The sequence below is a fragment of the Schistocerca piceifrons genome, unplaced genomic scaffold, assembly GCF_021461385.2.
Source record: "Schistocerca piceifrons isolate TAMUIC-IGC-003096 unplaced genomic scaffold, iqSchPice1.1 HiC_scaffold_397, whole genome shotgun sequence".
Classification (NCBI taxonomy): domain Eukaryota; kingdom Metazoa; phylum Arthropoda; class Insecta; order Orthoptera; family Acrididae; genus Schistocerca; species Schistocerca piceifrons.
The window spans coordinates 1-27,629 of NW_025728622.1; the positions used below are offsets into that span (position 1 = coordinate 1).

The following is a 27,629-nucleotide window of genomic DNA, read 5'->3' on the forward strand; positions in this document are numbered from 1 at the left end:
CCACAATCAACTGGGCCGGCAATGCACGTGTAGCAACAGAACACGTTATCCACCAAGTAGTGTATCTCTGCGTCTAACAATGGGTACGCTACTTGCCCAGTTCCCAGGACCAACGGTCCGCCCCGTGCCTCGGTAGCGCAGTAGTCAGCGCGTAAGTCTCATAATTTTAAGGTCGTGAGTTCGATCCTCACCCGGGGCATTTAATTTTCTGTGACTCACGGTGGTGCTGTCGCTAGGGCTCGAACTTATTTCTTGTTTGTTATCCACAACGTTTCAACGCTTCAGAGAGAAAATTTATACTTCCTGTTATTGATACTGACAGCTTTCCTTTTCCTCTTCTCCCAGTAGAGCATGAAGCCAAAAGCATTGCTCTGAGACTTTTGAGGTGCGCGCCTTGCCAGCCAGTACGCGCAATGACGTTCGCAAAGAGAGAAGGGTGCGAGAGACCATCCGATCCGTCGAACGGACGCCCAAATCCGGTGAGATCTAGTGGCTAGGATGCCTGGCTATCACCCCGGAGGCCCGGGCTCGATTGCCGGAACCGGAACGGAATTTTTTCCACACGAATCGTCTCAATTTTCAGCAGTGCGTGCTGCCGTTTCCCGTCCTGCTCGCAGTACAGCTACTGTTTCGTGACCGCCAGCAGTACATAGACGGGCGAAGCAGACACACGGTGACCCTAGAAGTGGCGTGTGGCTTCATGCGACGTGTTTCCAGCGTAGGGCTGAGCAACCGTCCGCGTCGAGGCCCGTTAGCTCAGTTGGTTAGAGCGTCGTGCTAATAACGCGAAGGTCGTGGTGTTCGATCCCCCCACGGGCCAGTAGGCTTTTACTACTACGAAAAGGCAGCGCCGATTTCAGCTGGCGAGTGTGATGACCAAAAGATCATCGCCGTGCGTGGACGTTGGCAGAGGATCCGAACCCGACTCGTCGGGAAGCGCTGCAGCATTCGCTCGGCAATGGTCACAATATGTTGAATACGCTGGTTCTCATACGGCAAAGAGAAAATGAAAGAAAATGCCCGATTGCCGACGTGTAACAACTTTGGCCCTTGTCAGTGCTTGGGCGGGTGACCGCATGGGAACACAGGGTACTGTTGGCAATTTTGCTTCCTATTTTTCTTTCTCCTTTGTTTTCGCAGCTGCAGACCGATTCAGTGAGGGAGACGCCACCGTGAAATGAAGGGGCGTGCTGTGTGTCCACCGCCTCGCCTCTCCCTGCCTCTCTCAGTCGTTTCTCGTGCTTGTCGTTTTGATATAGGCCGACTGGAGAGCGTCAGCTCTCGCGTCAGCTGAGCAAAGTCGAGACAAGTCGAGACACACTGTAGGCTGGTCTGCAGCGAGTAAGAGGGAGAAAGAACATTAATTTAACGGCGCGTGGCAAAAGTACTCATACGCAAAGCTGAAAGCCTGCTGCGGTGGCCGGGAATCGAACCCGGATCAACTGCTTGCAAGGCAACTATGCTGACCTTTACACCACCACCGCACAACCGGGCGCCCCCACGCCGCGCTGTGTCGGCTTCCCGCCAGTCGGCAGCGGCCGAAGGTGATCGTAGCCCTAGGCGCATTACGAGGTAGGCTAGGGGAGCACATGCAGATGCATTCGCACGGCGTATCCATGCACATTTCGCACCCTTTGGCAAGAGTCGGCGCCGGCGACGCAAGAGGACGCAGAGGACGGCGTTCTGGCGGCATTTTTAGGCAGTACAGTGCAGGATTCAGCGTCTGCAGCATTTTCTCGACAGAATGCTACGGCGCTTGACGGCAGTCCCACGTTATCTCGAGACATCTGCTCGGGAAGCAGCGAAAGATTGCTACTGGTCTGAGCATCGGTGGTTCAGTGGTAGAATGCTCGCCTGCCACGCGGGCGGCCCGGGTTCGATTCCCGGCCGATGCATCGTTTTGCTTTTCCCGCGGTGCCGTGTGGCTTGCGCGCTTGAGATGCACGATCCACAAGAATGTATAGCGGGATTCCCTTGAGAAGAACCGAGAACGCAGCACGCGCGGTTCCCCACTCAGACGCTCGCGTCATGTTCTGCGGACTGGCGTCGGCCTGGCCTCACAAGTTGCTGTGTCCAGGTGCCTCCGAGCAATGAACTTGAACGACGGCGAGTACTGCCCATCGTTGCAAAAGCTGCAGCACCACCACAATCAACTGGGCCGGCAATGCACGTGTAGCAACAGAACACGTTATCCACCAAGTAGTGTATCTCTGCGTCTAACAATGGGTACGCTACTTGCCCAGTTCCCAGGACCAACGGTCCGCCCGTGCCTCGGTAGCGCAGTAGTCAGCGCGTAAGTCTCATAATTTTAAGGTCGTGAGTTCGATCCTCACCCGGGGCATTTAATTTTCTGTGACTCACGGTGGTGCTGTCGCTAGGGCTCGAACTTATTTCTTGTTTGTTATCCACAACGTTTCAACGCTTCAGAGAGAAAATTTATACTTCCTGTTATTGATACTGACAGCTTTCCTTTTCCTCTTCTCCCAGTAGAGCATGAAGCCAAAAGCATTGCTCTGAGACTTTTGAGGTGCGCGCCTTGCCAGCCAGTACGCGCAATGACGTTCGCAAAGAGAGAAGGGTGCGAGAGACCATCCGATCCGTCGAACGGACGCCCAAATCCGGTGAGATCTAGTGGCTAGGATGCCTGGCTATCACCCCGGAGGCCCGGGCTCGATTGCCGAAACCGGAACGGAATTTTTTCCACACGAATCGTCTCAAGTTTCAGCAGTGCGTGCTGCCGTTTCCCGTCCTGCTCGCAGTACAGCTACTGTTTCGTGACCGCCAGCAGAACATAGACGGGCGAAGCAGACACACGGTGACCCTAGAAGTGGCGTGTGGCTTCATGCGACGTGTTTCCAGCGTAGGGCTGAGCAACCGTCCGCGTCGAGGCCCGTTAGCTCAGTTGGTTAGAGCGTCGTGCTAATAACGCGAAGGTCGTGGTGTTCGATCCCCCCACGGGCCAGTAGGCTTTTACTACTACGAAAAGGCAGCGCCGATTTCAGCTGGCGAGTGTGATGACCAAAAGATCATCGCCGTGCGTGGACGTTGGCAGAGGATCCGAACCCGACTCGTCGGGAAGCGCTGCAGCATTCGCTCGGCAATGGTCACAATATGTTGAATACGCTGGTTCTCATACGGCAAAGAGAAAATGAAAGAAAATGCCCGATTGCCGACGTGTAACAACTTTGGCCCTTGTCAGTGCTTGGGCGGGTGACCGCATGGGAACACAGGGTACTGTTGGCAATTTTGCTTCCTATTTTTCTTTCTCCTTTGTTTTCGCAGCTGCAGACCGATTCAGTGAGGGAGACGCCACCGTGAAATGAAGGGGCGTGCTGTGTGTCCACCGCCTCGCCTCTCCCTGCCTCTCTCAGTCGTTTCTCGTGCTTGTCGTTTTTGATATAGGCCGACTGGAGAGCGTCAGCTCTCGCGTCAGCTGAGCAAAGTCGAGACAAGTCGAGACACACTGTAGGCTGGTCTGCAGCGAGTAAGAGGGAGAAAGAACATTAATTTAACGGCGCGTGGCAAAAGTACTCATACGCAAAGCTGAAAGCCTGCTGCGGTGGCCGGGAATCGAACCCGGATCAACTGCTTGCAAGGCAACTATGCTGACCTTTACACCACCACCGCACAACCGGGCGCCCCCACGCCGCGCTGTGTCGGCTTCCCGCCAGTCGGCAGCGGCCGAAGGTGATCGTAGCCCTAGGCGCATTACGAGGTAGGCTAGGGGAGCACATGCAGATGCATTCGCACGGCGTATCCATGCACATTTCGCACCCTTTGGCAAGAGTCGGCGCCGGCGACGCAAGAGGACGCAGAGGACGGCGTTCTGGCGGCATTTTTAGGCAGTACAGTGCAGGATTCAGCGTCTGCAGCATTTTCTCGACAGAATGCTACGGCGCTTGACGGCAGTCCCACGTTATCTCGAGACATCTGCTCGGGAAGCAGCGAAAGATTGCTACTGGTCTGAGCATCGGTGGTTCAGTGGTAGAATGCTCGCCTGCCACGCGGGCGGCCCGGGTTCGATTCCCGGCCGATGCATCGTTTTGCTTTTCCCGCGGTGCCGTGTGGCTTGCGCGCTTGAGATGCACGATCCACAAGAATGTATAGCGGGATTCCCTTGAGAAGAACCGAGAACGCAGCACGCGCGGTTCCCCACTCAGACGCTCGCGTCATGTTCTGCGGACTGGCGTCGGCCTGGCCTCACAAGTTGCTGTGTCCAGGTGCCTCCGAGGCAATGAACTTGAACGACGGCGAGTACTGCCCATCGTTGCAAAAGCTGCAGCACCACCACAATCAACTGGGCCGGCAATGCACGTGTAGCAACAGAACACGTTATCCACCAAGTAGTGTATCTCTGCGTCTAACAATGGGTACGCTACTTGCCCAGTTCCCAGGACCAACGGTCCGCCCCGTGCCTCGGTAGCGCAGTAGTCAGCGCGTAAGTCTCATAATTTTAAGGTCGTGAGTTCGATCCTCACCCGGGGCATTTAATTTTCTGTGACTCACGGTGGTGCTGTCGCTAGGGCTCGAACTTATTTCTTGTTTGTTATCCACAACGTTTCAACGCTTCAGAGAGAAAATTTATACTTCCTGTTATTGATACTGACAGCTTTCCTTTTCCTCTTCTCCCAGTAGAGCATGAAGCCAAAAGCATTGCTCTGAGACTTTTGAGGTGCGCGCCTTGCCAGCCAGTATGCGCAATGACGTTCGCAAAGAGAGAAGGGTGCGAGAGACCATCCGATCCGTCGAACGGACGCCCAAATCCGGTGAGATCTAGTGGCTAGGATGCCTGGCTATCACCCCGGAGGCCCGGGCTCGATTGCCGAAACCGGAACGGAATTTTTTCCACACGAATCGTCTCAAGTTTCAGCAGTGCGTGCTGCCGTTTCCCGTCCTGCTCGCAGTACAGCTACTGTTTCGTGACCGCCAGCAGAACATAGACGGGCGAAGCAGACACACGGTGACCCTAGAAGTGGCGTGTGGCTTCATGCGACGTGTTTCCAGCGTAGGGCTGAGCAACCGTCCGCGTCGAGGCCCGTTAGCTCAGTTGGTTAGAGCGTCGTGCTAATAACGCGAAGGTCGTGGGTTCGATCCCCCCACGGGCCAGTAGACTTTTACTACTACGAAAAGGCAGCGCCGATTTCAGCTGGCGAGTGTGATGACCAAAAGATCATCGCCGTGCGTGGACGTTGGCAGAGGATCCGAACCCGACTCGTCGGGAAGCGCTGCAGCATTCGCTCGGCAATGGTCACAATATGTTGAATACGCTGGTTCTCATACGGCAAAGAGAAAATGAAAGAAAATGCCCGATTGCCGACGTGTAACAACTTTGGCCCTTGTCAGTGCTTGGGCGGGTGACCGCATGGGAACACAGGGTACTGTTGGCAATTTTGCTTCCTATTTTTCTTTCTCCTTTGTTTTCGCAGCTGCAGACCGATTCAGTGAGGGAGACGCCACCGTGAAATGAAGGGGCGTGCTGTGTGTCCACCGCCTCGCCTCTCCCTGCCTCTCTCAGTCGTTTCTCGTGCTTGTCGTTTTGATATAGGCCGACTGGAGAGCGTCAGCTCTCGCGTCAGCTGAGCAAAGTCGAGACAAGTCGAGACACACTGTAGGCTGGTCTGCAGCGAGTAAGAGGGAGAAAGAACATTAATTTAACGGCGCGTGGCAAAAGTACTCATACGCAAAGCTGAAAGCCTGCTGCGGTGGCCGGGAATCGAACCCGGATCAACTGCTTGCAAGGCAACTATGCTGACCTTTACACCACCACCGCACAACCGGGCGCCCCCACGCCGCGCTGTGTCGGCTTCCCGCCAGTCGGCAGCGGCCGAAGGTGATCGTAGCCCTAGGCGCATTACGAGGTAGGCTAGGGGAGCACATGCAGATGCATTCGCACGGCGTATCCATGCACATTTCGCACCCTTTGGCAAGAGTCGGCGCCGGCGACGCAAGAGGACGCAGAGGACGGCGTTCTGGCGGCATTTTTAGGCAGTACAGTGCAGGATTCAGCGTCTGCAGCATTTTCTCGACAGAATGCTACGGCGCTTGACGGCAGTCCCACGTTATCTCGAGACATCTGCTCGGGAAGCAGCGAAAGATTGCTACTGGTCTGAGCATCGGTGGTTCAGTGGTAGAATGCTCGCCTGCCACGCGGGCGGCCCGGGTTCGATTCCCGGCCGATGCATCGTTTTGCTTTTCCCGCGGTGCCGTGTGGCTTGCGCGCTTGAGATGCACGATCCACAAGAATGTATAGCGGGATTCCCTTGAGAAGAACCGAGAACGCAGCACGCGCGGTTCCCCACTCAGACGCTCGCGTCATGTTCTGCGGACTGGCGTCGGCCTGGCCTCACAAGTTGCTGTGTCCAGGTGCCTCCGAGGCAATGAACTTGAACGACGGGGAGTACTGCCCATCGTTGCAAAAGCTGCAGCACCACCACAATCAACTGGGCCGGCAATGCACGTGTAGCAACAGAACACGTTATCCACCAAGTAGTGTATCTCTGCGTCTAACAATGGGTACGCTACTTGCCCAGTTCCCAGGACCAACGGTCCGCCCCGTGCCTCGGTAGCGCAGTAGTCAGCGCGTAAGTCTCATAATTTTAAGGTCGTGAGTTCGATCCTCACCCGGGGCATTTAATTTTCTGTGACTCACGGTGGTGCTGTCGCTAGGGCTCGAACTTATTTCTTGTTTGTTATCCACAACGTTTCAACGCTTCAGAGAGAAAATTTATACTTCCTGTTATTGATACTGACAGCTTTCCTTTTCCTCTTCTCCCAGTAGAGCATGAAGCCAAAAGCATTGCTCTGAGACTTTTGAGGTGCGCGCCTTGCCAGCCAGTATGCGCAATGACGTTCGCAAAGAGAGAAGGGTGCGAGAGACCATCCGATCCGTCGAACGGACGCCCAAATCCGGTGAGATCTAGTGGCTAGGATGCCTGGCTATCACCCCGGAGGCCCGGGCTCGATTGCCGAAACCGGAACGGAATTTTTTCCACACGAATCGTCTCAAGTTTCAGCAGTGCGTGCTGCCGTTTCCCGTCCTGCTCGCAGTACAGCTACTGTTTCGTGACCGCCAGCAGAACATAGACGGGCGAAGCAGACACACGGTGACCCTAGAAGTGGCGTGTGGCTTCATGCGACGTGTTTCCAGCGTAGGGCTGAGCAACCGTCCGCGTCGAGGCCCGTTAGCTCAGTTGGTTAGAGCGTCGTGCTAATAACGCGAAGGTCGTGGGTTCGATCCCCCCACGGGCCAGTAGACTTTTACTACTACGAAAAGGCAGCGCCGATTTCAGCTGGCGAGTGTGATGACCAAAAGATCATCGCCGTGCGTGGACGTTGGCAGAGGATCCGAACCCGACTCGTCGGGAAGCGCTGCAGCATTCGCTCGGCAATGGTCACAATATGTTGAATACGCTGGTTCTCATACGGCAAAGAGAAAATGAAAGAAAATGCCCGATTGCCGACGTGTAACAACTTTGGCCCTTGTCAGTGCTTGGGCGGGTGACCGCATGGGAACACAGGGTACTGTTGGCAATTTTGCTTCCTATTTTTCTTTCTCCTTTGTTTTCGCAGCTGCAGACCGATTCAGTGAGGGAGACGCCACCGTGAAATGAAGGGGCGTGCTGTGTGTCCACCGCCTCGCCTCTCCCTGCCTCTCTCAGTCGTTTCTCGTGCTTGTCGTTTTGATATAGGCCGACTGGAGAGCGTCAGCTCTCGCGTCAGCTGAGCAAAGTCGAGACAAGTCGAGACACACTGTAGGCTGGTCTGCAGCGAGTAAGAGGGAGAAAGAACATTAATTTAACGGCGCGTGGCAAAAGTACTCATACGCAAAGCTGAAAGCCTGCTGCGGTGGCCGGGAATCGAACCCGGATCAACTGCTTGCAAGGCAACTATGCTGACCTTTACACCACCACCGCACAACCGGGCGCCCCCACGCCGCGCTGTGTCGGCTTCCCGCCAGTCGGCAGCGGCCGAAGGTGATCGTAGCCCTAGGCGCATTACGAGGTAGGCTAGGGGAGCACATGCAGATGCATTCGCACGGCGTATCCATGCACATTTCGCACCCTTTGGCAAGAGTCGGCGCCGGCGACGCAAGAGGACGCAGAGGACGGCGTTCTGGCGGCATTTTTAGGCAGTACAGTGCAGGATTCAGCGTCTGCAGCATTTTCTCGACAGAATGCTACGGCGCTTGACGGCAGTCCCACGTTATCTCGAGACATCTGCTCGGGAAGCAGCGAAAGATTGCTACTGGTCTGAGCATCGGTGGTTCAGTGGTAGAATGCTCGCCTGCCACGCGGGCGGCCCGGGTTCGATTCCCGGCCGATGCATCGTTTTGCTTTTCCCGCGGTGCCGTGTGGCTTGCGCGCTTGAGATGCACGATCCACAAGAATGTATAGCGGGATTCCCTTGAGAAGAACCGAGAACGCAGCACGCGCGGTTCCCCACTCAGACGCTCGCGTCATGTTCTGCGGACTGGCGTCGGCCTGGCCTCACAAGTTGCTGTGTCCAGGTGCCTCCGAGGCAATGAACTTGAACGACGGGGAGTACTGCCCATCGTTGCAAAAGCTGCAGCACCACCACAATCAACTGGGCCGGCAATGCACGTGTAGCAACAGAACACGTTATCCACCAAGTAGTGTATCTCTGCGTCTAACAATGGGTACGCTACTTGCCCAGTTCCCAGGACCAACGGTCCGCCCCGTGCCTCGGTAGCGCAGTAGTCAGCGCGTAAGTCTCATAATTTTAAGGTCGTGAGTTCGATCCTCACCCGGGGCATTTAATTTTCTGTGACTCACGGTGGTGCTGTCGCTAGGGCTCGAACTTATTTCTTGTTTGTTATCCACAACGTTTCAACGCTTCAGAGAGAAAATTTGTACTTCCTGTTATTGATACTGACAGCTTTCCTTTTCCTCTTCTCCCAGTAGAGCATGAAGCCAAAAGCATTGCTCTGAGACTTTTGAGGTGCGCGCCTTGCCAGCCAGTATGCGCAATGACGTTCGCAAAGAGAGAAGGGTGCGAGAGACCATCCGATCCGTCGAACGGACGCCCAAATCCGGTGAGATCTAGTGGCTAGGATGCCTGGCTATCACCCCGGAGGCCCGGGCTCGATTGCCGGAACCGGAACGGAATTTTTTCCACACGAATCGTCTCAAGTTTCAGCAGTGCGTGCTGCCGTTTCCCGTCCTGCTCGCAGTACAGCTACTGTTTCGTGACCGCCAGCAGAACATAGACGGGCGAAGCAGACACACGGTGACCCTAGAAGTGGCGTGTGGCTTCATGCGACGTGTTTCCAGCGTAGGGCTGAGCAACCGTCCGCGTCGAGGCCCGTTAGCTCAGTTGGTTAGAGCGTCGTGCTAATAACGCGAAGGTCGTGGGTTCGATCCCCCCACGGGCCAGTAGACTTTTACTACTACGAAAAGGCAGCGCCGATTTCAGCTGGCGAGTGTGATGACCAAAAGATCATCGCCGTGCGTGGACGTTGGCAGAGGATCCGAACCCGACTCGTCGGGAAGCGCTGCAGCATTCGCTCGGCAATGGTCACAATATGTTGAATACGCTGGTTCTCATACGGCAAAGAGAAAATGAAAGAAAATGCCCGATTGCCGACGTGTAACAACTTTGGCCCTTGTCAGTGCTTGGGCGGGTGACCGCATGGGAACACAGGGTACTGTTGGCAATTTTGCTTCCTATTTTTCTTTCTCCTTTGTTTTCGCAGCTGCAGACCGATTCAGTGAGGGAGACGCCACCGTGAAATGAAGGGGCGTGCTGTGTGTCCACCGCCTCGCCTCTCCCTGCCTCTCTCAGTCGTTTCTCGTGCTTGTCGTTTTGATATAGGCCGACTGGAGAGCGTCAGCTCTCGCGTCAGCTGAGCAAAGTCGAGACAAGTCGAGACACACTGTAGGCTGGTCTGCAGCGAGTAAGAGGGAGAAAGAACATTAATTTAACGGCGCGTGGCAAAAGTACTCATACGCAAAGCTGAAAGCCTGCTGCGGTGGCCGGGAATCGAACCCGGATCAACTGCTTGCAAGGCAACTATGCTGACCTTTACACCACCACCGCACAACCGGGCGCCCCCACGCCGCGCTGTGTCGGCTTCCCGCCAGTCGGCAGCGGCCGAAGGTGATCGTAGCCCTAGGCGCATTACGAGGTAGGCTAGGGGAGCACATGCAGATGCATTCGCACGGCGTATCCATGCACATTTCGCACCCTTTGGCAAGAGTCGGCGCCGGCGACGCAAGAGGACGCAGAGGACGGCGTTCTGGCGGCATTTTTAGGCAGTACAGTGCAGGATTCAGCGTCTGCAGCATTTTCTCGACAGAATGCTACGGCGCTTGACGGCAGTCCCACGTTATCTCGAGACATCTGCTCGGGAAGCAGCGAAAGATTGCTACTGGTCTGAGCATCGGTGGTTCAGTGGTAGAATGCTCGCCTGCCACGCGGGCGGCCCGGGTTCGATTCCCGGCCGATGCATCGTTTTGCTTTTCCCGCGGTGCCGTGTGGCTTGCGCGCTTGAGATGCACGATCCACAAGAATGTATAGCGGGATTCCCTTGAGAAGAACCGAGAACGCAGCACGCGCGGTTCCCCACTCAGACGCTCGCGTCATGTTCTGCGGACTGGCGTCGGCCTGGCCTCACAAGTTGCTGTGTCCAGGTGCCTCCGAGGCAATGAACTTGAACGACGGCGAGTACTGCCCATCGTTGCAAAAGCTGCAGCACCACCACAATCAACTGGGCCGGCAATGCACGTGTAGCAACAGAACACGTTATCCACCAAGTAGTGTATCTCTGCGTCTAACAATGGGTACGCTACTTGCCCAGTTCCCAGGACCAACGGTCCGCCCCGTGCCTCGGTAGCGCAGTAGTCAGCGCGTAAGTCTCATAATTTTAAGGTCGTGAGTTCGATCCTCACCCGGGGCATTTAATTTTCTGTGACTCACGGTGGTGCTGTCGCTAGGGCTCGAACTTATTTCTTGTTTGTTATCCACAACGTTTCAACGCTTCAGAGAGAAAATTTATACTTCCTGTTATTGATACTGACAGCTTTCCTTTTCCTCTTCTCCCAGTAGAGCATGAAGCCAAAAGCATTGCTCTGAGACTTTTGAGGTGCGCGCCTTGCCAGCCAGTACGCGCAATGACGTTCGCAAAGAGAGAAGGGTGCGAGAGACCATCCGATCCGTCGAACGGACGCCCAAATCCGGTGAGATCTAGTGGCTAGGATGCCTGGCTATCACCCCGGAGGCCCGGGCTCGATTGCCGGAACCGGAACGGAATTTTTTCCACACGAATCGTCTCAATTTTCAGCAGTGCGTGCTGCCGTTTCCCGTCCTGCTCGCAGTACAGCTACTGTTTCGTGACCGCCAGCAGTACATAGACGGGCGAAGCAGACACACGGTGACCCTAGAAGTGGCGTGTGGCTTCATGCGACGTGTTTCCAGCGTAGGGCTGAGCAACCGTCCGCGTCGAGGCCCGTTAGCTCAGTTGGTTAGAGCGTCGTGCTAATAACGCGAAGGTCGTGGTGTTCGATCCCCCCACGGGCCAGTAGGCTTTTACTACTACGAAAAGGCAGCGCCGATTTCAGCTGGCGAGTGTGATGACCAAAAGATCATCGCCGTGCGTGGACGTTGGCAGAGGATCCGAACCCGACTCGTCGGGAAGCGCTGCAGCATTCGCTCGGCAATGGTCACAATATGTTGAATACGCTGGTTCTCATACGGCAAAGAGAAAATGAAAGAAAATGCCCGATTGCCGACGTGTAACAACTTTGGCCCTTGTCAGTGCTTGGGCGGGTGACCGCATGGGAACACAGGGTACTGTTGGCAATTTTGCTTCCTATTTTTCTTTCTCCTTTGTTTTCGCAGCTGCAGACCGATTCAGTGAGGGAGACGCCACCGTGAAATGAAGGGGCGTGCTGTGTGTCCACCGCCTCGCCTCTCCCTGCCTCTCTCAGTCGTTTCTCGTGCTTGTCGTTTTGATATAGGCCGACTGGAGAGCGTCAGCTCTCGCGTCAGCTGAGCAAAGTCGAGACAAGTCGAGACACACTGTAGGCTGGTCTGCAGCGAGTAAGAGGGAGAAAGAACATTAATTTAACGGCGCGTGGCAAAAGTACTCATACGCAAAGCTGAAAGCCTGCTGCGGTGGCCGGGAATCGAACCCGGATCAACTGCTTGCAAGGCAACTATGCTGACCTTTACACCACCACCGCACAACCGGGCGCCCCCACGCCGCGCTGTGTCGGCTTCCCGCCAGTCGGCAGCGGCCGAAGGTGATCGTAGCCCTAGGCGCATTACGAGGTAGGCTAGGGGAGCACATGCAGATGCATTCGCACGGCGTATCCATGCACATTTCGCACCCTTTGGCAAGAGTCGGCGCCGGCGACGCAAGAGGACGCAGAGGACGGCGTTCTGGCGGCATTTTTAGGCAGTACAGTGCAGGATTCAGCGTCTGCAGCATTTTCTCGACAGAATGCTACGGCGCTTGACGGCAGTCCCACGTTATCTCGAGACATCTGCTCGGGAAGCAGCGAAAGATTGCTACTGGTCTGAGCATCGGTGGTTCAGTGGTAGAATGCTCGCCTGCCACGCGGGCGGCCCGGGTTCGATTCCCGGCCGATGCATCGTTTTGCTTTTCCCGCGGTGCCGTGTGGCTTGCGCGCTTGAGATGCACGATCCACAAGAATGTATAGCGGGATTCCCTTGAGAAGAACCGAGAACGCAGCACGCGCGGTTCCCCACTCAGACGCTCGCGTCATGTTCTGCGGACTGGCGTCGGCCTGGCCTCACAAGTTGCTGTGTCCAGGTGCCTCCGAGGCAATGAACTTGAACGACGGCGAGTACTGCCCATCGTTGCAAAAGCTGCAGCACCACCACAATCAACTGGGCCGGCAATGCACGTGTAGCAACAGAACACGTTATCCACCAAGTAGTGTATCTCTGCGTCTAACAATGGGTACGCTACTTGCCCAGTTCCCAGGACCAACGGTCCGCCCCGTGCCTCGGTAGCGCAGTAGTCAGCGCGTAAGTCTCATAATTTTAAGGTCGTGAGTTCGATCCTCACCCGGGGCATTTAATTTTCTGTGACTCACGGTGGTGCTGTCGCTAGGGCTCGAACTTATTTCTTGTTTGTTATCCACAACGTTTCAACGCTTCAGAGAGAAAATTTATACTTCCTGTTATTGATACTGACAGCTTTCCTTTTCCTCTTCTCCCAGTAGAGCATGAAGCCAAAAGCATTGCTCTGAGACTTTTGAGGTGCGCGCCTTGCCAGCCAGTACGCGCAATGACGTTCGCAAAGAGAGAAGGGTGCGAGAGACCATCCGATCCGTCGAACGGACGCCCAAATCCGGTGAGATCTAGTGGCTAGGATGCCTGGCTATCACCCCGGAGGCCCGGGCTCGATTGCCGAAACCGGAACGGAATTTTTTCCACACGAATCGTCTCAAGTTTCAGCAGTGCGTGCTGCCGTTTCCCGTCCTGCTCGCAGTACAGCTACTGTTTCGTGACCGCCAGCAGAACATAGACGGGCGAAGCAGACACACGGTGACCCTAGAAGTGGCGTGTGGCTTCATGCGACGTGTTTCCAGCGTAGGGCTGAGCAACCGTCCGCGTCGAGGCCCGTTAGCTCAGTTGGTTAGAGCGTCGTGCTAATAACGCGAAGGTCGTGGTGTTCGATCCCCCCACGGGCCAGTAGGCTTTTACTACTACGAAAAGGCAGCGCCGATTTCAGCTGGCGAGTGTGATGACCAAAAGATCATCGCCGTGCGTGGACGTTGGCAGAGGATCCGAACCCGACTCGTCGGGAAGCGCTGCAGCATTCGCTCGGCAATGGTCACAATATGTTGAATACGCTGGTTCTCATACGGCAAAGAGAAAATGAAAGAAAATGCCCGATTGCCGACGTGTAACAACTTTGGCCCTTGTCAGTGCTTGGGCGGGTGACCGCATGGGAACACAGGGTACTGTTGGCAATTTTGCTTCCTATTTTTCTTTCTCCTTTGTTTTCGCAGCTGCAGACCGATTCAGTGAGGGAGACGCCACCGTGAAATGAAGGGGCGTGCTGTGTGTCCACCGCCTCGCCTCTCCCTGCCTCTCTCAGTCGTTTCTCGTGCTTGTCGTTTTGATATAGGCCGACTGGAGAGCGTCAGCTCTCGCGTCAGCTGAGCAAAGTCGAGACAAGTCGAGACACACTGTAGGCTGGTCTGCAGCGAGTAAGAGGGAGAAAGAACATTAATTTAACGGCGCGTGGCAAAAGTACTCATACGCAAAGCTGAAAGCCTGCTGCGGTGGCCGGGAATCGAACCCGGATCAACTGCTTGCAAGGCAACTATGCTGACCTTTACACCACCACCGCACAACCGGGCGCCCCCACGCCGCGCTGTGTCGGCTTCCCGCCAGTCGGCAGCGGCCGAAGGTGATCGTAGCCCTAGGCGCATTACGAGGTAGGCTAGGGGAGCACATGCAGATGCATTCGCACGGCGTATCCATGCACATTTCGCACCCTTTGGCAAGAGTCGGCGCCGGCGACGCAAGAGGACGCAGAGGACGGCGTTCTGGCGGCATTTTTAGGCAGTACAGTGCAGGATTCAGCGTCTGCAGCATTTTCTCGACAGAATGCTACGGCGCTTGACGGCAGTCCCACGTTATCTCGAGACATCTGCTCGGGAAGCAGCGAAAGATTGCTACTGGTCTGAGCATCGGTGGTTCAGTGGTAGAATGCTCGCCTGCCACGCGGGCGGCCCGGGTTCGATTCCCGGCCGATGCATCGTTTTGCTTTTCCCGCGGTGCCGTGTGGCTTGCGCGCTTGAGATGCACGATCCACAAGAATGTATAGCGGGATTCCCTTGAGAAGAACCGAGAACGCAGCACGCGCGGTTCCCCACTCAGACGCTCGCGTCATGTTCTGCGGACTGGCGTCGGCCTGGCCTCACAAGTTGCTGTGTCCAGGTGCCTCCGAGGCAATGAACTTGAACGACGGCGAGTACTGCCCATCGTTGCAAAAGCTGCAGCACCACCACAATCAACTGGGCCGGCAATGCACGTGTAGCAACAGAACACGTTATCCACCAAGTAGTGTATCTCTGCGTCTAACAATGGGTACGCTACTTGCCCAGTTCCCAGGACCAACGGTCCGCCCCGTGCCTCGGTAGCGCAGTAGTCAGCGCGTAAGTCTCATAATTTTAAGGTCGTGAGTTCGATCCTCACCCGGGGCATTTAATTTTCTGTGACTCACGGTGGTGCTGTCGCTAGGGCTCGAACTTATTTCTTGTTTGTTATCCACAACGTTTCAACGCTTCAGAGAGAAAATTTATACTTCCTGTTATTGATACTGACAGCTTTCCTTTTCCTCTTCTCCCAGTAGAGCATGAAGCCAAAAGCATTGCTCTGAGACTTTTGAGGTGCGCGCCTTGCCAGCCAGTATGCGCAATGACGTTCGCAAAGAGAGAAGGGTGCGAGAGACCATCCGATCCGTCGAACGGACGCCCAAATCCGGTGAGATCTAGTGGCTAGGATGCCTGGCTATCACCCCGGAGGCCCGGGCTCGATTGCCGAAACCGGAACGGAATTTTTTCCACACGAATCGTCTCAAGTTTCAGCAGTGCGTGCTGCCGTTTCCCGTCCTGCTCGCAGTACAGCTACTGTTTCGTGACCGCCAGCAGAACATAGACGGGCGAAGCAGACACACGGTGACCCTAGAAGTGGCGTGTGGCTTCATGCGACGTGTTTCCAGCGTAGGGCTGAGCAACCGTCCGCGTCGAGGCCCGTTAGCTCAGTTGGTTAGAGCGTCGTGCTAATAACGCGAAGGTCGTGGGTTCGATCCCCCCACGGGCCAGTAGACTTTTACTACTACGAAAAGGCAGCGCCGATTTCAGCTGGCGAGTGTGATGACCAAAAGATCATCGCCGTGCGTGGACGTTGGCAGAGGATCCGAACCCGACTCGTCGGGAAGCGCTGCAGCATTCGCTCGGCAATGGTCACAATATGTTGAATACGCTGGTTCTCATACGGCAAAGAGAAAATGAAAGAAAATGCCCGATTGCCGACGTGTAACAACTTTGGCCCTTGTCAGTGCTTGGGCGGGTGACCGCATGGGAACACAGGGTACTGTTGGCAATTTTGCTTCCTATTTTTCTTTCTCCTTTGTTTTCGCAGCTGCAGACCGATTCAGTGAGGGAGACGCCACCGTGAAATGAAGGGGCGTGCTGTGTGTCCACCGCCTCGCCTCTCCCTGCCTCTCTCAGTCGTTTCTCGTGCTTGTCGTTTTGATATAGGCCGACTGGAGAGCGTCAGCTCTCGCGTCAGCTGAGCAAAGTCGAGACAAGTCGAGACACACTGTAGGCTGGTCTGCAGCGAGTAAGAGGGAGAAAGAACATTAATTTAACGGCGCGTGGCAAAAGTACTCATACGCAAAGCTGAAAGCCTGCTGCGGTGGCCGGGAATCGAACCCGGATCAACTGCTTGCAAGGCAACTATGCTGACCTTTACACCACCACCGCACAACCGGGCGCCCCCACGCCGCGCTGTGTCGGCTTCCCGCCAGTCGGCAGCGGCCGAAGGTGATCGTAGCCCTAGGCGCATTACGAGGTAGGCTAGGGGAGCACATGCAGATGCATTCGCACGGCGTATCCATGCACATTTCGCACCCTTTGGCAAGAGTCGGCGCCGGCGACGCAAGAGGACGCAGAGGACGGCGTTCTGGCGGCATTTTTAGGCAGTACAGTGCAGGATTCAGCGTCTGCAGCATTTTCTCGACAGAATGCTACGGCGCTTGACGGCAGTCCCACGTTATCTCGAGACATCTGCTCGGGAAGCAGCGAAAGATTGCTACTGGTCTGAGCATCGGTGGTTCAGTGGTAGAATGCTCGCCTGCCACGCGGGCGGCCCGGGTTCGATTCCCGGCCGATGCATCGTTTTGCTTTTCCCGCGGTGCCGTGTGGCTTGCGCGCTTGAGATGCACGATCCACAAGAATGTATAGCGGGATTCCCTTGAGAAGAACCGAGAACGCAGCACGCGCGGTTCCCCACTCAGACGCTCGCGTCATGTTCTGCGGACTGGCGTCGGCCTGGCCTCACAAGTTGCTGTGTCCAGGTGCCTCCGAGGCAATGAACTTGAACGACGGGGAGTACTGCCCATCGTTGCAAAAGCTGCAGCACCACCACAATCAACTGGGCCGGCAATGCACGTGTAGCAACAGAACACGTTATCCACCAAGTAGTGTATCTCTGCGTCTAACAATGGGTACGCTACTTGCCCAGTTCCCAGGACCAACGGTCCGCCCCGTGCCTCGGTAGCGCAGTAGTCAGCGCGTAAGTCTCATAATTTTAAGGTCGTGAGTTCGATCCTCACCCGGGGCATTTAATTTTCTGTGACTCACGGTGGTGCTGTCGCTAGGGCTCGAACTTATTTCTTGTTTGTTATCCACAACGTTTCAACGCTTCAGAGAGAAAATTTATACTTCCTGTTATTGATACTGACAGCTTTCCTTTTCCTCTTCTCCCAGTAGAGCATGAAGCCAAAAGCATTGCTCTGAGACTTTTGAGGTGCGCGCCTTGCCAGCCAGTATGCGCAATGACGTTCGCAAAGAGAGAAGGGTGCGAGAGACCATCCGATCCGTCGAACGGACGCCCAAATCCGGTGAGATCTAGTGGCTAGGATGCCTGGCTATCACCCCGGAGGCCCGGGCTCGATTGCCGAAACCGGAACGGAATTTTTTCCACACGAATCGTCTCAAGTTTCAGCAGTGCGTGCTGCCGTTTCCCGTCCTGCTCGCAGTACAGCTACTGTTTCGTGACCGCCAGCAGAACATAGACGGGCGAAGCAGACACACGGTGACCCTAGAAGTGGCGTGTGGCTTCATGCGACGTGTTTCCAGCGTAGGGCTGAGCAACCGTCCGCGTCGAGGCCCGTTAGCTCAGTTGGTTAGAGCGTCGTGCTAATAACGCGAAGGTCGTGGGTTCGATCCCCCCACGGGCCAGTAGACTTTTACTACTACGAAAAGGCAGCGCCGATTTCAGCTGGCGAGTGTGATGACCAAAAGATCATCGCCGTGCGTGGACGTTGGCAGAGGATCCGAACCCGACTCGTCGGGAAGCGCTGCAGCATTCGCTCGGCAATGGTCACAATATGTTGAATACGCTGGTTCTCATACGGCAAAGAGAAAATGAAAGAAAATGCCCGATTGCCGACGTGTAACAACTTTGGCCCTTGTCAGTGCTTGGGCGGGTGACCGCATGGGAACACAGGGTACTGTTGGCAATTTTGCTTCCTATTTTTCTTTCTCCTTTGTTTTCGCAGCTGCAGACCGATTCAGTGAGGGAGACGCCACCGTGAAATGAAGGGGCGTGCTGTGTGTCCACCGCCTCGCCTCTCCCTGCCTCTCTCAGTCGTTTCTCGTGCTTGTCGTTTTGATATAGGCCGACTGGAGAGCGTCAGCTCTCGCGTCAGCTGAGCAAAGTCGAGACAAGTCGAGACACACTGTAGGCTGGTCTGCAGCGAGTAAGAGGGAGAAAGAACATTAATTTAACGGCGCGTGGCAAAAGTACTCATACGCAAAGCTGAAAGCCTGCTGCGGTGGCCGGGAATCGAACCCGGATCAACTGCTTGCAAGGCAACTATGCTGACCTTTACACCACCACCGCACAACCGGGCGCCCCCACGCCGCGCTGTGTCGGCTTCCCGCCAGTCGGCAGCGGCCGAAGGTGATCGTAGCCCTAGGCGCATTACGAGGTAGGCTAGGGGAGCACATGCAGATGCATTCGCACGGCGTATCCATGCACATTTCGCACCCTTTGGCAAGAGTCGGCGCCGGCGACGCAAGAGGACGCAGAGGACGGCGTTCTGGCGGCATTTTTAGGCAGTACAGTGCAGGATTCAGCGTCTGCAGCATTTTCTCGACAGAATGCTACGGCGCTTGACGGCAGTCCCACGTTATCTCGAGACATCTGCTCGGGAAGCAGCGAAAGATTGCTACTGGTCTGAGCATCGGTGGTTCAGTGGTAGAATGCTCGCCTGCCACGCGGGCGGCCCGGGTTCGATTCCCGGCCGATGCATCGTTTTGCTTTTCCCGCGGTGCCGTGTGGCTTGCGCGCTTGAGATGCACGATCCACAAGAATGTATAGCGGGATTCCCTTGAGAAGAACCGAGAACGCAGCACGCGCGGTTCCCCACTCAGACGCTCGCGTCATGTTCTGCGGACTGGCGTCGGCCTGGCCTCACAAGTTGCTGTGTCCAGGTGCCTCCGAGGCAATGAACTTGAACGACGGGGAGTACTGCCCATCGTTGCAAAAGCTGCAGCACCACCACAATCAACTGGGCCGGCAATGCACGTGTAGCAACAGAACACGTTATCCACCAAGTAGTGTATCTCTGCGTCTAACAATGGGTACGCTACTTGCCCAGTTCCCAGGACCAACGGTCCGCCCCGTGCCTCGGTAGCGCAGTAGTCAGCGCGTAAGTCTCATAATTTTAAGGTCGTGAGTTCGATCCTCACCCGGGGCATTTAATTTTCTGTGACTCACGGTGGTGCTGTCGCTAGGGCTCGAACTTATTTCTTGTTTGTTATCCACAACGTTTCAACGCTTCAGAGAGAAAATTTGTACTTCCTGTTATTGATACTGACAGCTTTCCTTTTCCTCTTCTCCCAGTAGAGCATGAAGCCAAAAGCATTGCTCTGAGACTTTTGAGGTGCGCGCCTTGCCAGCCAGTATGCGCAATGACGTTCGCAAAGAGAGAAGGGTGCGAGAGACCATCCGATCCGTCGAACGGACGCCCAAATCCGGTGAGATCTAGTGGCTAGGATGCCTGGCTATCACCCCGGAGGCCCGGGCTCGATTGCCGGAACCGGAACGGAATTTTTTCCACACGAATCGTCTCAAGTTTCAGCAGTGCGTGCTGCCGTTTCCCGTCCTGCTCGCAGTACAGCTACTGTTTCGTGACCGCCAGCAGAACATAGACGGGCGAAGCAGACACACGGTGACCCTAGAAGTGGCGTGTGGCTTCATGCGACGTGTTTCCAGCGTAGGGCTGAGCAACCGTCCGCGTCGAGGCCCGTTAGCTCAGTTGGTTAGAGCGTCGTGCTAATAACGCGAAGGTCGTGGGTTCGATCCCCCCACGGGCCAGTAGACTTTTACTACTACGAAAAGGCAGCGCCGATTTCAGCTGGCGAGTGTGATGACCAAAAGATCATCGCCGTGCGTGGACGTTGGCAGAGGATCCGAACCCGACTCGTCGGGAAGCGCTGCAGCATTCGCTCGGCAATGGTCACAATATGTTGAATACGCTGGTTCTCATACGGCAAAGAGAAAATGAAAGAAAATGCCCGATTGCCGACGTGTAACAACTTTGGCCCTTGTCAGTGCTTGGGCGGGTGACCGCATGGGAACACAGGGTACTGTTGGCAATTTTGCTTCCTATTTTTCTTTCTCCTTTGTTTTCGCAGCTGCAGACCGATTCAGTGAGGGAGACGCCACCGTGAAATGAAGGGGCGTGCTGTGTGTCCACCGCCTCGCCTCTCCCTGCCTCTCTCAGTCGTTTCTCGTGCTTGTCGTTTTGATATAGGCCGACTGGAGAGCGTCAGCTCTCGCGTCAGCTGAGCAAAGTCGAGACAAGTCGAGACACACTGTAGGCTGGTCTGCAGCGAGTAAGAGGGAGAAAGAACATTAATTTAACGGCGCGTGGCAAAAGTACTCATACGCAAAGCTGAAAGCCTGCTGCGGTGGCCGGGAATCGAACCCGGATCAACTGCTTGCAAGGCAACTATGCTGACCTTTACACCACCACCGCACAACCGGGCGCCCCCACGCCGCGCTGTGTCGGCTTCCCGCCAGTCGGCAGCGGCCGAAGGTGATCGTAGCCCTAGGCGCATTACGAGGTAGGCTAGGGGAGCACATGCAGATGCATTCGCACGGCGTATCCATGCACATTTCGCACCCTTTGGCAAGAGTCGGCGCCGGCGACGCAAGAGGACGCAGAGGACGGCGTTCTGGCGGCATTTTTAGGCAGTACAGTGCAGGATTCAGCGTCTGCAGCATTTTCTCGACAGAATGCTACGGCGCTTGACGGCAGTCCCACGTTATCTCGAGACATCTGCTCGGGAAGCAGCGAAAGATTGCTACTGGTCTGAGCATCGGTGGTTCAGTGGTAGAATGCTCGCCTGCCACGCGGGCGGCCCGGGTTCGATTCCCGGCCGATGCATCGTTTTGCTTTTCCCGCGGTGCCGTGTGGCTTGCGCGCTTGAGATGCACGATCCACAAGAATGTATAGCGGGATTCCCTTGAGAAGAACCGAGAACGCAGCACGCGCGGTTCCCCACTCAGACGCTCGCGTCATGTTCTGCGGACTGGCGTCGGCCTGGCCTCACAAGTTGCTGTGTCCAGGTGCCTCCGAGGCAATGAACTTGAACGACGGCGAGTACTGCCCATCGTTGCAAAAGCTGCAGCACCACCACAATCAACTGGGCCGGCAATGCACGTGTAGCAACAGAACACGTTATCCACCAAGTAGTGTATCTCTGCGTCTAACAATGGGTACGCTACTTGCCCAGTTCCCAGGACCAACGGTCCGCCCCGTGCCTCGGTAGCGCAGTAGTCAGCGCGTAAGTCTCATAATTTTAAGGTCGTGAGTTCGATCCTCACCCGGGGCATTTAATTTTCTGTGACTCACGGTGGTGCTGTCGCTAGGGCTCGAACTTATTTCTTGTTTGTTATCCACAACGTTTCAACGCTTCAGAGAGAAAATTTATACTTCCTGTTATTGATACTGACAGCTTTCCTTTTCCTCTTCTCCCAGTAGAGCATGAAGCCAAAAGCATTGCTCTGAGACTTTTGAGGTGCGCGCCTTGCCAGCCAGTACGCGCAATGACGTTCGCAAAGAGAGAAGGGTGCGAGAGACCATCCGATCCGTCGAACGGACGCCCAAATCCGGTGAGATCTAGTGGCTAGGATGCCTGGCTATCACCCCGGAGGCCCGGGCTCGATTGCCGGAACCGGAACGGAATTTTTTCCACACGAATCGTCTCAATTTTCAGCAGTGCGTGCTGCCGTTTCCCGTCCTGCTCGCAGTACAGCTACTGTTTCGTGACCGCCAGCAGTACATAGACGGGCGAAGCAGACACACGGTGACCCTAGAAGTGGCGTGTGGCTTCATGCGACGTGTTTCCAGCGTAGGGCTGAGCAACCGTCCGCGTCGAGGCCCGTTAGCTCAGTTGGTTAGAGCGTCGTGCTAATAACGCGAAGGTCGTGGTGTTCGATCCCCCCACGGGCCAGTAGGCTTTTACTACTACGAAAAGGCAGCGCCGATTTCAGCTGGCGAGTGTGATGACCAAAAGATCATCGCCGTGCGTGGACGTTGGCAGAGGATCCGAACCCGACTCGTCGGGAAGCGCTGCAGCATTCGCTCGGCAATGGTCACAATATGTTGAATACGCTGGTTCTCATACGGCAAAGAGAAAATGAAAGAAAATGCCCGATTGCCGACGTGTAACAACTTTGGCCCTTGTCAGTGCTTGGGCGGGTGACCGCATGGGAACACAGGGTACTGTTGGCAATTTTGCTTCCTATTTTTCTTTCTCCTTTGTTTTCGCAGCTGCAGACCGATTCAGTGAGGGAGACGCCACCGTGAAATGAAGGGGCGTGCTGTGTGTCCACCGCCTCGCCTCTCCCTGCCTCTCTCAGTCGTTTCTCGTGCTTGTCGTTTTGATATAGGCCGACTGGAGAGCGTCAGCTCTCGCGTCAGCTGAGCAAAGTCGAGACAAGTCGAGACACACTGTAGGCTGGTCTGCAGCGAGTAAGAGGGAGAAAGAACATTAATTTAACGGCGCGTGGCAAAAGTACTCATACGCAAAGCTGAAAGCCTGCTGCGGTGGCCGGGAATCGAACCCGGATCAACTGCTTGCAAGGCAACTATGCTGACCTTTACACCACCACCGCACAACCGGGCGCCCCCACGCCGCGCTGTGTCGGCTTCCCGCCAGTCGGCAGCGGCCGAAGGTGATCGTAGCCCTAGGCGCATTACGAGGTAGGCTAGGGGAGCACATGCAGATGCATTCGCACGGCGTATCCATGCACATTTCGCACCCTTTGGCAAGAGTCGGCGCCGGCGACGCAAGAGGACGCAGAGGACGGCGTTCTGGCGGCATTTTTAGGCAGTACAGTGCAGGATTCAGCGTCTGCAGCATTTTCTCGACAGAATGCTACGGCGCTTGACGGCAGTCCCACGTTATCTCGAGACATCTGCTCGGGAAGCAGCGAAAGATTGCTACTGGTCTGAGCATCGGTGGTTCAGTGGTAGAATGCTCGCCTGCCACGCGGGCGGCCCGGGTTCGATTCCCGGCCGATGCATCGTTTTGCTTTTCCCGCGGTGCCGTGTGGCTTGCGCGCTTGAGATGCACGATCCACAAGAATGTATAGCGGGATTCCCTTGAGAAGAACCGAGAACGCAGCACGCGCGGTTCCCCACTCAGACGCTCGCGTCATGTTCTGCGGACTGGCGTCGGCCTGGCCTCACAAGTTGCTGTGTCCAGGTGCCTCCGAGGCAATGAACTTGAACGACGGGGAGTACTGCCCATCGTTGCAAAAGCTGCAGCACCACCACAATCAACTGGGCCGGCAATGCACGTGTAGCAACAGAACACGTTATCCACCAAGTAGTGTATCTCTGCGTCTAACAATGGGTACGCTACTTGCCCAGTTCCCAGGACCAACGGTCCGCCCCGTGCCTCGGTAGCGCAGTAGTCAGCGCGTAAGTCTCATAATTTTAAGGTCGTGAGTTCGATCCTCACCCGGGGCATTTAATTTTCTGTGACTCACGGTGGTGCTGTCGCTAGGGCTCGAACTTATTTCTTGTTTGTTATCCACAACGTTTCAACGCTTCAGAGAGAAAATTTGTACTTCCTGTTATTGATACTGACAGCTTTCCTTTTCCTCTTCTCCCAGTAGAGCATGAAGCCAAAAGCATTGCTCTGAGACTTTTGAGGTGCGCGCCTTGCCAGCCAGTATGCGCAATGACGTTCGCAAAGAGAGAAGGGTGCGAGAGACCATCCGATCCGTCGAACGGACGCCCAAATCCGGTGAGATCTAGTGGCTAGGATGCCTGGCTATCACCCCGGAGGCCCGGGCTCGATTGCCGGAACCGGAACGGAATTTTTTCCACACGAATCGTCTCAAGTTTCAGCAGTGCGTGCTGCCGTTTCCCGTCCTGCTCGCAGTACAGCTACTGTTTCGTGACCGCCAGCAGAACATAGACGGGCGAAGCAGACACACGGTGACCCTAGAAGTGGCGTGTGGCTTCATGCGACGTGTTTCCAGCGTAGGGCTGAGCAACCGTCCGCGTCGAGGTCTGTTAGCTCAGTTGGTTAGAGCGTCGTGCTAATAACGCGAAGGTCGTGGGTTCGATCCCCCCACGGGCCAGTAGACTTTTACTACTACGAAAAGGCAGCGCCGATTTCAGCTGGCGAGTGTGATGACCAAAAGATCATCGCCGTGCGTGGACGTTGGCAGAGGATCCGAACCCGACTCGTCGGGAAGCGCTGCAGCATTCGCTCGGCAATGGTCACAATATGTTGAATACGCTGGTTCTCATACGGCAAAGAGAAAATGAAAGAAAATGCCCGATTGCCGACGTGTAACAACTTTGGCCCTTGTCAGTGCTTGGGCGGGTGACCGCATGGGAACACAGGGTACTGTTGGCAATTTTGCTTCCTATTTTTCTTTCTCCTTTGTTTTCGCAGCTGCAGACCGATTCAGTGAGGGAGACGCCACCGTGAAATGAAGGGGCGTGCTGTGTGTCCACCGCCTCGCCTCTCCCTGCCTCTCTCAGTCGTTTCTCGTGCTTGTCGTTTTGATATAGGCCGACTGGAGAGCGTCAGCTCTCGCGTCAGCTGAGCAAAGTCGAGACAAGTCGAGACACACTGTAGGCTGGTCTGCAGCGAGTAAGAGGGAGAAAGAACATTAATTTAACGGCGCGTGGCAAAAGTACTCATACGCAAAGCTGAAAGCCTGCTGCGGTGGCCGGGAATCGAACCCGGATCAACTGCTTGCAAGGCAACTATGCTGACCTTTACACCACCACCGCACAACCGGGCGCCCCCACGCCGCGCTGTGTCGGCTTCCCGCCAGTCGGCAGCGGCCGAAGGTGATCGTAGCCCTAGGCGCATTACGAGGTAGGCTAGGGGAGCACATGCAGATGCATTCGCACGGCGTATCCATGCACATTTCGCACCCTTTGGCAAGAGTCGGCGCCGGCGACGCAAGAGGACGCAGAGGACGGCGTTCTGGCGGCATTTTTAGGCAGTACAGTGCAGGATTCAGCGTCTGCAGCATTTTCTCGACAGAATGCTACGGCGCTTGACGGCAGTCCCACGTTATCTCGAGACATCTGCTCGGGAAGCAGCGAAAGATTGCTACTGGTCTGAGCATCGGTGGTTCAGTGGTAGAATGCTCGCCTGCCACGCGGGCGGCCCGGGTTCGATTCCCGGCCGATGCATCGTTTTGCTTTTCCCGCGGTGCCGTGTGGCTTGCGCGCTTGAGATGCACGATCCACAAGAATGTATAGCGGGATTCCCTTGAGAAGAACCGAGAACGCAGCACGCGCGGTTCCCCACTCAGACGCTCGCGTCATGTTCTGCGGACTGGCGTCGGCCTGGCCTCACAAGTTGCTGTGTCCAGGTGCCTCCGAGGCAATGAACTTGAACGACGGCGAGTACTGCCCATCGTTGCAAAAGCTGCAGCACCACCACAATCAACTGGGCCGGCAATGCACGTGTAGCAACAGAACACGTTATCCACCAAGTAGTGTATCTCTGCGTCTAACAATGGGTACGCTACTTGCCCAGTTCCCAGGACCAACGGTCCGCCCCGTGCCTCGGTAGCGCAGTAGTCAGCGCGTAAGTCTCATAATTTTAAGGTCGTGAGTTCGATCCTCACCCGGGGCATTTAATTTTCTGTGACTCACGGTGGTGCTGTCGCTAGGGCTCGAACTTATTTCTTGTTTGTTATCCACAACGTTTCAACGCTTCAGAGAGAAAATTTATACTTCCTGTTATTGATACTGACAGCTTTCCTTTTCCTCTTCTCCCAGTAGAGCATGAAGCCAAAAGCATTGCTCTGAGACTTTTGAGGTGCGCGCCTTGCCAGCCAGTATGCGCAATGACGTTCGCAAAGAGAGAAGGGTGCGAGAGACCATCCGATCCGTCGAACGGACGCCCAAATCCGGTGAGATCTAGTGGCTAGGATGCCTGGCTATCACCCCGGAGGCCCGGGCTCGATTGCCGAAACCGGAACGGAATTTTTTCCACACGAATCGTCTCAAGTTTCAGCAGTGCGTGCTGCCGTTTCCCGTCCTGCTCGCAGTACAGCTACTGTTTCGTGACCGCCAGCAGAACATAGACGGGCGAAGCAGACACACGGTGACCCTAGAAGTGGCGTGTGGCTTCATGCGACGTGTTTCCAGCGTAGGGCTGAGCAACCGTCCGCGTCGAGGCCCGTTAGCTCAGTTGGTTAGAGCGTCGTGCTAATAACGCGAAGGTCGTGGGTTCGATCCCCCCACGGGCCAGTAGACTTTTACTACTACGAAAAGGCAGCGCCGATTTCAGCTGGCGAGTGTGATGACCAAAAGATCATCGCCGTGCGTGGACGTTGGCAGAGGATCCGAACCCGACTCGTCGGGAAGCGCTGCAGCATTCGCTCGGCAATGGTCACAATATGTTGAATACGCTGGTTCTCATACGGCAAAGAGAAAATGAAAGAAAATGCCCGATTGCCGACGTGTAACAACTTTGGCCCTTGTCAGTGCTTGGGCGGGTGACCGCATGGGAACACAGGGTACTGTTGGCAATTTTGCTTCCTATTTTTCTTTCTCCTTTGTTTTCGCAGCTGCAGACCGATTCAGTGAGGGAGACGCCACCGTGAAATGAAGGGGCGTGCTGTGTGTCCACCGCCTCGCCTCTCCCTGCCTCTCTCAGTCGTTTCTCGTGCTTGTCGTTTTGATATAGGCCGACTGGAGAGCGTCAGCTCTCGCGTCAGCTGAGCAAAGTCGAGACAAGTCGAGACACACTGTAGGCTGGTCTGCAGCGAGTAAGAGGGAGAAAGAACATTAATTTAACGGCGCGTGGCAAAAGTACTCATACGCAAAGCTGAAAGCCTGCTGCGGTGGCCGGGAATCGAACCCGGATCAACTGCTTGCAAGGCAACTATGCTGACCTTTACACCACCACCGCACAACCGGGCGCCCCCACGCCGCGCTGTGTCGGCTTCCCGCCAGTCGGCAGCGGCCGAAGGTGATCGTAGCCCTAGGCGCATTACGAGGTAGGCTAGGGGAGCACATGCAGATGCATTCGCACGGCGTATCCATGCACATTTCGCACCCTTTGGCAAGAGTCGGCGCCGGCGACGCAAGAGGACGCAGAGGACGGCGTTCTGGCGGCATTTTTAGGCAGTACAGTGCAGGATTCAGCGTCTGCAGCATTTTCTCGACAGAATGCTACGGCGCTTGACGGCAGTCTCACGTTATCTCGAGACATCTGCTCGGGAAGCAGCGAAAGATTGCTACTGGTCTGAGCATCGGTGGTTCAGTGGTAGAATGCTCGCCTGCCACGCGGGCGGCCCGGGTTCGATTCCCGGCCGATGCATCGTTTTGCTTTTCC

At 55.7% G+C, this 27,629-nt stretch overlaps 52 non-coding genes across 52 annotated transcripts; 39 read left to right on the plus strand and 13 right to left on the minus strand.

Annotated features, from left to right (window-relative positions):
• The first annotated feature begins 126 nt into the window (after positions 1-126).
• Positions 127-199, plus strand: Trnam-cau. Its single transcript has one exon. It is a non-coding gene; the product is annotated as a tRNA-Met (tRNA).
• Positions 200-745: 546 nt separating this feature from the next.
• Positions 746-820, plus strand: Trnai-aau. The gene has a single exon. It is a non-coding gene; the product is annotated as a tRNA-Ile (tRNA).
• A 592-nt stretch (positions 821-1,412) lies between these two features.
• On the minus strand, positions 1,413-1,484 carry Trnaa-ugc. Its single transcript has one exon. It is a non-coding gene; the product is annotated as a tRNA-Ala (tRNA).
• A 340-nt stretch (positions 1,485-1,824) lies between these two features.
• Positions 1,825-1,895, plus strand: Trnag-gcc. The gene has a single exon. It is a non-coding gene; the product is annotated as a tRNA-Gly (tRNA).
• Positions 1,896-2,268: 373 nt separating this feature from the next.
• Trnam-cau lies at positions 2,269-2,341 on the plus strand. The gene has a single exon. It is a non-coding gene; the product is annotated as a tRNA-Met (tRNA).
• Positions 2,342-2,887: 546 nt separating this feature from the next.
• Trnai-aau lies at positions 2,888-2,962 on the plus strand. The gene has a single exon. It is a non-coding gene; the product is annotated as a tRNA-Ile (tRNA).
• A 593-nt stretch (positions 2,963-3,555) lies between these two features.
• Trnaa-ugc lies at positions 3,556-3,627 on the minus strand. Its single transcript has one exon. It is a non-coding gene; the product is annotated as a tRNA-Ala (tRNA).
• Positions 3,628-3,967: 340 nt separating this feature from the next.
• Positions 3,968-4,038, plus strand: Trnag-gcc. Its single transcript has one exon. It is a non-coding gene; the product is annotated as a tRNA-Gly (tRNA).
• Positions 4,039-4,413: 375 nt separating this feature from the next.
• Trnam-cau lies at positions 4,414-4,486 on the plus strand. Its single transcript has one exon. It is a non-coding gene; the product is annotated as a tRNA-Met (tRNA).
• Positions 4,487-5,032: 546 nt separating this feature from the next.
• Positions 5,033-5,106, plus strand: Trnai-aau. Its single transcript has one exon. It is a non-coding gene; the product is annotated as a tRNA-Ile (tRNA).
• A 592-nt stretch (positions 5,107-5,698) lies between these two features.
• Trnaa-ugc lies at positions 5,699-5,770 on the minus strand. The gene has a single exon. It is a non-coding gene; the product is annotated as a tRNA-Ala (tRNA).
• Positions 5,771-6,110: 340 nt separating this feature from the next.
• Positions 6,111-6,181, plus strand: Trnag-gcc. Its single transcript has one exon. It is a non-coding gene; the product is annotated as a tRNA-Gly (tRNA).
• Positions 6,182-6,556: 375 nt separating this feature from the next.
• On the plus strand, positions 6,557-6,629 carry Trnam-cau. The gene has a single exon. It is a non-coding gene; the product is annotated as a tRNA-Met (tRNA).
• Positions 6,630-7,175: 546 nt separating this feature from the next.
• Positions 7,176-7,249, plus strand: Trnai-aau. Its single transcript has one exon. It is a non-coding gene; the product is annotated as a tRNA-Ile (tRNA).
• A 592-nt stretch (positions 7,250-7,841) lies between these two features.
• Trnaa-ugc lies at positions 7,842-7,913 on the minus strand. The gene has a single exon. It is a non-coding gene; the product is annotated as a tRNA-Ala (tRNA).
• A 340-nt stretch (positions 7,914-8,253) lies between these two features.
• Trnag-gcc lies at positions 8,254-8,324 on the plus strand. The gene has a single exon. It is a non-coding gene; the product is annotated as a tRNA-Gly (tRNA).
• A 375-nt stretch (positions 8,325-8,699) lies between these two features.
• Trnam-cau lies at positions 8,700-8,772 on the plus strand. The gene has a single exon. It is a non-coding gene; the product is annotated as a tRNA-Met (tRNA).
• A 546-nt stretch (positions 8,773-9,318) lies between these two features.
• On the plus strand, positions 9,319-9,392 carry Trnai-aau. The gene has a single exon. It is a non-coding gene; the product is annotated as a tRNA-Ile (tRNA).
• Positions 9,393-9,984: 592 nt separating this feature from the next.
• On the minus strand, positions 9,985-10,056 carry Trnaa-ugc. The gene has a single exon. It is a non-coding gene; the product is annotated as a tRNA-Ala (tRNA).
• A 340-nt stretch (positions 10,057-10,396) lies between these two features.
• Positions 10,397-10,467, plus strand: Trnag-gcc. The gene has a single exon. It is a non-coding gene; the product is annotated as a tRNA-Gly (tRNA).
• Positions 10,468-10,842: 375 nt separating this feature from the next.
• On the plus strand, positions 10,843-10,915 carry Trnam-cau. The gene has a single exon. It is a non-coding gene; the product is annotated as a tRNA-Met (tRNA).
• A 546-nt stretch (positions 10,916-11,461) lies between these two features.
• On the plus strand, positions 11,462-11,536 carry Trnai-aau. The gene has a single exon. It is a non-coding gene; the product is annotated as a tRNA-Ile (tRNA).
• Positions 11,537-12,128: 592 nt separating this feature from the next.
• Positions 12,129-12,200, minus strand: Trnaa-ugc. The gene has a single exon. It is a non-coding gene; the product is annotated as a tRNA-Ala (tRNA).
• Positions 12,201-12,540: 340 nt separating this feature from the next.
• Trnag-gcc lies at positions 12,541-12,611 on the plus strand. The gene has a single exon. It is a non-coding gene; the product is annotated as a tRNA-Gly (tRNA).
• A 375-nt stretch (positions 12,612-12,986) lies between these two features.
• Positions 12,987-13,059, plus strand: Trnam-cau. Its single transcript has one exon. It is a non-coding gene; the product is annotated as a tRNA-Met (tRNA).
• Positions 13,060-13,605: 546 nt separating this feature from the next.
• Positions 13,606-13,680, plus strand: Trnai-aau. Its single transcript has one exon. It is a non-coding gene; the product is annotated as a tRNA-Ile (tRNA).
• Positions 13,681-14,272: 592 nt separating this feature from the next.
• Positions 14,273-14,344, minus strand: Trnaa-ugc. The gene has a single exon. It is a non-coding gene; the product is annotated as a tRNA-Ala (tRNA).
• A 340-nt stretch (positions 14,345-14,684) lies between these two features.
• Trnag-gcc lies at positions 14,685-14,755 on the plus strand. The gene has a single exon. It is a non-coding gene; the product is annotated as a tRNA-Gly (tRNA).
• A 375-nt stretch (positions 14,756-15,130) lies between these two features.
• Positions 15,131-15,203, plus strand: Trnam-cau. Its single transcript has one exon. It is a non-coding gene; the product is annotated as a tRNA-Met (tRNA).
• Positions 15,204-15,749: 546 nt separating this feature from the next.
• Trnai-aau lies at positions 15,750-15,823 on the plus strand. Its single transcript has one exon. It is a non-coding gene; the product is annotated as a tRNA-Ile (tRNA).
• Positions 15,824-16,415: 592 nt separating this feature from the next.
• Trnaa-ugc lies at positions 16,416-16,487 on the minus strand. The gene has a single exon. It is a non-coding gene; the product is annotated as a tRNA-Ala (tRNA).
• A 340-nt stretch (positions 16,488-16,827) lies between these two features.
• Positions 16,828-16,898, plus strand: Trnag-gcc. Its single transcript has one exon. It is a non-coding gene; the product is annotated as a tRNA-Gly (tRNA).
• Positions 16,899-17,273: 375 nt separating this feature from the next.
• Positions 17,274-17,346, plus strand: Trnam-cau. The gene has a single exon. It is a non-coding gene; the product is annotated as a tRNA-Met (tRNA).
• A 546-nt stretch (positions 17,347-17,892) lies between these two features.
• On the plus strand, positions 17,893-17,966 carry Trnai-aau. The gene has a single exon. It is a non-coding gene; the product is annotated as a tRNA-Ile (tRNA).
• Positions 17,967-18,558: 592 nt separating this feature from the next.
• Trnaa-ugc lies at positions 18,559-18,630 on the minus strand. Its single transcript has one exon. It is a non-coding gene; the product is annotated as a tRNA-Ala (tRNA).
• Positions 18,631-18,970: 340 nt separating this feature from the next.
• Trnag-gcc lies at positions 18,971-19,041 on the plus strand. The gene has a single exon. It is a non-coding gene; the product is annotated as a tRNA-Gly (tRNA).
• A 375-nt stretch (positions 19,042-19,416) lies between these two features.
• On the plus strand, positions 19,417-19,489 carry Trnam-cau. Its single transcript has one exon. It is a non-coding gene; the product is annotated as a tRNA-Met (tRNA).
• A 546-nt stretch (positions 19,490-20,035) lies between these two features.
• On the plus strand, positions 20,036-20,109 carry Trnai-aau. Its single transcript has one exon. It is a non-coding gene; the product is annotated as a tRNA-Ile (tRNA).
• A 592-nt stretch (positions 20,110-20,701) lies between these two features.
• Positions 20,702-20,773, minus strand: Trnaa-ugc. The gene has a single exon. It is a non-coding gene; the product is annotated as a tRNA-Ala (tRNA).
• Positions 20,774-21,113: 340 nt separating this feature from the next.
• Trnag-gcc lies at positions 21,114-21,184 on the plus strand. The gene has a single exon. It is a non-coding gene; the product is annotated as a tRNA-Gly (tRNA).
• A 375-nt stretch (positions 21,185-21,559) lies between these two features.
• Positions 21,560-21,632, plus strand: Trnam-cau. The gene has a single exon. It is a non-coding gene; the product is annotated as a tRNA-Met (tRNA).
• Positions 21,633-22,178: 546 nt separating this feature from the next.
• Trnai-aau lies at positions 22,179-22,253 on the plus strand. The gene has a single exon. It is a non-coding gene; the product is annotated as a tRNA-Ile (tRNA).
• Positions 22,254-22,845: 592 nt separating this feature from the next.
• Trnaa-ugc lies at positions 22,846-22,917 on the minus strand. The gene has a single exon. It is a non-coding gene; the product is annotated as a tRNA-Ala (tRNA).
• A 340-nt stretch (positions 22,918-23,257) lies between these two features.
• On the plus strand, positions 23,258-23,328 carry Trnag-gcc. The gene has a single exon. It is a non-coding gene; the product is annotated as a tRNA-Gly (tRNA).
• Positions 23,329-23,703: 375 nt separating this feature from the next.
• Trnam-cau lies at positions 23,704-23,776 on the plus strand. The gene has a single exon. It is a non-coding gene; the product is annotated as a tRNA-Met (tRNA).
• Positions 23,777-24,322: 546 nt separating this feature from the next.
• Positions 24,323-24,396, plus strand: Trnai-aau. Its single transcript has one exon. It is a non-coding gene; the product is annotated as a tRNA-Ile (tRNA).
• A 592-nt stretch (positions 24,397-24,988) lies between these two features.
• Trnaa-ugc lies at positions 24,989-25,060 on the minus strand. The gene has a single exon. It is a non-coding gene; the product is annotated as a tRNA-Ala (tRNA).
• Positions 25,061-25,400: 340 nt separating this feature from the next.
• On the plus strand, positions 25,401-25,471 carry Trnag-gcc. Its single transcript has one exon. It is a non-coding gene; the product is annotated as a tRNA-Gly (tRNA).
• Positions 25,472-25,846: 375 nt separating this feature from the next.
• Trnam-cau lies at positions 25,847-25,919 on the plus strand. Its single transcript has one exon. It is a non-coding gene; the product is annotated as a tRNA-Met (tRNA).
• Positions 25,920-26,465: 546 nt separating this feature from the next.
• Trnai-aau lies at positions 26,466-26,539 on the plus strand. Its single transcript has one exon. It is a non-coding gene; the product is annotated as a tRNA-Ile (tRNA).
• A 592-nt stretch (positions 26,540-27,131) lies between these two features.
• Trnaa-ugc lies at positions 27,132-27,203 on the minus strand. Its single transcript has one exon. It is a non-coding gene; the product is annotated as a tRNA-Ala (tRNA).
• A 340-nt stretch (positions 27,204-27,543) lies between these two features.
• On the plus strand, positions 27,544-27,614 carry Trnag-gcc. Its single transcript has one exon. It is a non-coding gene; the product is annotated as a tRNA-Gly (tRNA).
• Positions 27,615-27,629: the final 15 nt, after the last annotated feature.